Below are 4,395 nucleotides of genomic sequence, written 5' to 3' on the forward strand. Positions count from 1 at the left end.
TAGTGCCTATGCTCCACAAAAGCTCCACAAATGAGCAAAATAAATTACTGAGGACTTTAACCAAGTCAGCGACAGTAGGTATGAGAGAGGAAGAATTCAAGAAAAATGCAGTGACTGGATCCAGGAAAGAGAGAGAGAAGAAGGAATCGAGATGATTCAGTGGTGTCTAATTGAGCTATTAAATTAATTAAGAGAAAATAAGAGTCAATTACAGGGGAGAGAGAATCATGAATTCAGTTCTGAAGATGCAGGCTTTAGAACGTGTGATTCTTCTATAGAACTGTCTCAGAGACCTTAGAAAAACGGTCTGAAAGTCAGGAGAAAGATTACACCTGAGATAAAGGTGAGAGACGCTGTCTATACTTCGTTACTTTCATTGTCCTGTATATAGAAAGGACCATAAGAGGTGGGAAAATATTGTCAAGGAGAGAGAGAGAATAAATTTCCTTCCCTAAGTTTATAAGGGTAGAGCAGAAGCTGATAGAGTTGACCATTGCCTCCCCATCCCCATGATGGGTCACTCATGCCAGACATTCTGGCCAACTCCAGGCACCCTCCTCCCTAGCATTGTTCATAAACTACTGTGGCAAAGTGCCAGCCACTCCCTACTCTAATGTAGTGCGTACTACAGATGGTTACAATTTTCAACAGCTATGTCTATGTGCTGAAGCTCAATTCAATTTTATTCATAATTCTGCAGCACCGTTTAGAATTGTTGTTTATAAACTAATCAGGATGTTGGCTTGCCTAGTATTCTTCATGCATCTTAAGTTATGTATTATTGATCTAAAAATTAAAATGTTAGTTTTGTGAACCTGAAAAATAAAACTATTCTCCAGAAGTAATTGGAGTTACTTTATCTATAAGCAATAACCTCTTCAATTAGCATAATGATAGGTAAGAGAGAGGAATGGGTTTCCAAGTTATGCATTTTTCAAAATTAGTCTTTTTCAGCCATCATCTCATGAGTAATCAGGGTAATTTGCAAGCCAATTTTAGGAGAAAATAACTTTTTAACACAATTCATTTTTTTCCACCAATATTTTTTTCCAAACCTTGTTTGTTTTTTAAATTTGGAATGCATTTGAGAAAGTTTTCAGATTCTGTTTCCCTCTGAAGAGCTTCTCTGCAGAACCTCTAGGAGATCAGCCTTTGAGTCATCTCAGCAGTTGTAAGAGGAGCAGCTGTGTAAGCCCAAATGAGTCATATCAAAGCATCTTTGATCATTTTATTAGCAATTCGCTCTTTCAAGAGCTAGGACAAGAGGTTAGAATAGATTATGTTGCTTTCAATGTATGCTTCTTCTGCCATTACTTCTCACCTGCCAGTAGAGATGGCTGAAAGCAGACGGCAGCCAGAAGTTTGTCTCCAGCTTCATGTGGAGCATTTCTGCTACACAGGGGCTTTAGGCAAACAGGAGTGTTTATGTCTAAGTCTCTGTCTGACCTCCTCAGTCCATGCCTCGTGGAAGAAGCAGCTTTGCAGTGTATATCCCAGTGAGTTATGTGTGCTCATAAAAACATACTGCAATTCACAAAGCTATCAACTCTTAGTCATGAAACAAAAACACCTGTCAAAAGAGTTTTATTTTAACTTGTTAATGACACCACAAATAGACAGAGGACAATGCCATCATTTCAGGGGACAGTTTTACACAGCAGGCCTCTTCCAGAGGATTCAGGATACTGCAGGCTGCTTCTGGTCACTAATTAGAGAAGCTCCTTTGTGGACACCATAAATCAGTTGTCACCAGAGTACTCTATGCAGGGAAGCTTTGCATCTGTTAACACAGAGGCCAAACTCTGTGGCTATTACCACTGGCCATTACCAGTTCCTGGGCATGGCTCATTACTTGGCAGATAACTTTATATTTTCCTCATTGTCCTGAGATGATAGAATGGCTTATTAGCTACCATTTTGCCTGTTGCACTCACAGACACACCCTCCAGTGTTCAAGATCCTGGGATAAGCTTGGAGAGCAATTCACACACATAAAAATATCATCTATTATTGCACCAAATCCCTGAACTCCTTTTGAGAAGTATGGAGTGAGATTTAGGATTTTCAGGCAAATTCTACCTCATTTAGCAGGCCTCACCCAATGTAACAACCCAACAGAGCCTACTGAACTCAATGTTGTGCCTCTTCTGCTAGGTGAAGACATTCAGCCCTGTTTATAGCTTTCTCTCTCTCTCTCTCTCTTTTTTTTTTTTTTGAGACAGAATCTTGCTCTGTTGCCCAAACTGGAGTGCAGTGGCATGATCTCAGCTCACTGCAACCTCTGCCTCCTGGGTTCAAGCAATTCTTCTGCCTCAGCCTCCTGAGTAGCTGGGACTACAGGCATGTGCTATACAAGCTAATTTTTGTATGTTTTAGGAGAGATGGAGTTTTGCTATGTTGGCCAGGCTGGTTTTAAACTTCTGACCTCAAGTGATCTACCCACCTCGGCCTCCAAAGTGCTGGGATTACAGCATGAGCCACCACACCTGGCCACAGCTTCTCTTTTTTGGGGACCATTTCCCAGCAGGAATGTCAGCAATGGACATGGGATAAGGCACTGTTATGGGCTGAATTGTGTCCCCCCCCCAAAATTCGCATGCTTGAAGCCCAGACTCCAAGTACCTCAGAATGTGACTACATTTGTAAATGGAATTTTTAAAGAGGTGATTAAGTTCAAGCCAGGTCATCAGAGTTCTAATCCTATACGACTCGTGTCCTTGTAAGAAGAGGGGATTAAGGCACAGGATTTAAATATTTTCCATTCAAAGTTAACGTATAGTAACAGCAATATGATTGGTTATAAGCAGTGTTTTTTTGGGGAGGAAAGGTATATTTAACATTCCACATTAAGGATGTAATAGTCAAGGGGTCTTTTATCTCAGTCAAGAAGTTTTTTTTATCTCAGATACAATCTGATCTAGACAGAAACAAGAAAATAAGAAAGGAAGTTAATCCATAACAACAGGTCAGCAACTAAGAGGTCATGCTCCATGACTTGGTCTTCAAAATAAACCTCACTTAGGGCCTAACAACTTTTAGAAGCCCTAAGTAGACAAACAATCCACTTCCCTTCACATTTCCCCCTTTTATTCAAGATCTTTTGAATAAACATTGCAGAAAAATCATTTTGTTAGAGAGCAGTGAAGTCCTGCATCCATAGGAGGGCTTATTCCTACAGAGTCATGTCCAGTGAAGGGCGGAAATGTTTAATTTGTAAGATGGAAATGTATAAGGTGGAATTACAAGGGAACAGAAGGAAAGTAACTCGGTCTGGTTCAGGTCACATGACCATATTTTCAACAAAAGACATCTTTCTGAGCAATCAATATTCTATTTTTAGTCATGGATCATAGGCAAACTGAAATACAAATCATGAGTAACTTGATAACTAGGAAAATGACAATTGTGCTTATGATTATGATAGTAACTACTTGAAGAATAGGATGAAATAGAGAACTTAGCACCAAGGGTAACCAACTAAACAAACCACTTAGAGGATCAGTTTTTCTCACGTAACCCTTTAGACTTTCATGTTTTTCTTTCCTTTTAATTTTTTTTTTTTAAGCCTTAGCACCCAGTGTTCCGAGGCGGTCTCCCATCCAAGTACTAACCAGACCTGACCCTGCTTAGCTTCCGAGATCAGATGAGATCGGGCGCGTTCAGGGTGGTATGGCCGTAGACTTCTTTTTCTTTTTAATTTTTTTTCTTTCTTTCTTTCTTTTTTTTATGTTTTTCTTTCTAATCAAGTCTCCACTTCCCCAGAGGTGTTAATATAAGTACAATAGGTGCTGTGTGCCACTCCACAGACTCCACCTTTTCCAGCCAATAAATAGTCAGAGGCAATTCTGTTATTTAGTACTACCTGGGCTAAGGAATCCAAAGGGTTTTGTTGAGTTGTAGTGCTTTATGCAGTGTCTTCAGCTTTCTGACCAATGGTGGTTGATAGGTTTGGATTCAGATCTTTAATATAAACTCCAGCATTTGAGATTAGTCCCAAAATGCTTTTCTCTGAGCTACCATCATATCCTGCTAACATAGTCCTGTTAGCTCTAAATGGAGGGAGACGGGAGTTCACCTACATTCCTATGTAAGGATATGGGAGTTACAAAATGACCTAACGAACATACACCCTCTATTTACCAACTATTCAGGCAACGATGTGCCCAACCTTGGGTAGGCAAATCAGCCCTGATGCCACATACAAATGCATAACCTGGGGAAACACAAGTAATTCCTCAGGGAGTGTGTTCATTAATGTCCTCATTAACAGGAAGGGTAGAGATCATCAGATCAAATAAAAAATTTCATTTTTTGCATATTTGCCAGAAGCCACCTGCATGATATGAAATGAAAGAGAGATGTTGGCAGAACAGGGATTCATTTTTACAGCAGCGC

The 4,395-nt window shown here is 40.0% G+C and overlaps 1 pseudogene; it reads right to left on the minus strand.

The window, feature by feature from the left end:
- Positions 1-3,563: 3,563 nt before the first annotated feature.
- LOC116562574 lies at positions 3,564-3,681 on the minus strand (annotated as a pseudogene).
- Between the last annotated feature and the right edge of the window lie 714 nt (positions 3,682-4,395).

The sequence above is a fragment of the Sapajus apella genome, unplaced genomic scaffold (assembly GCF_009761245.1).
Source record: "Sapajus apella isolate SASKATOON/1434 unplaced genomic scaffold, GSC_monkey_1.0 scaffold32, whole genome shotgun sequence".
Lineage (NCBI taxonomy): Eukaryota > Metazoa > Chordata > Mammalia > Primates > Cebidae > Sapajus > Sapajus apella.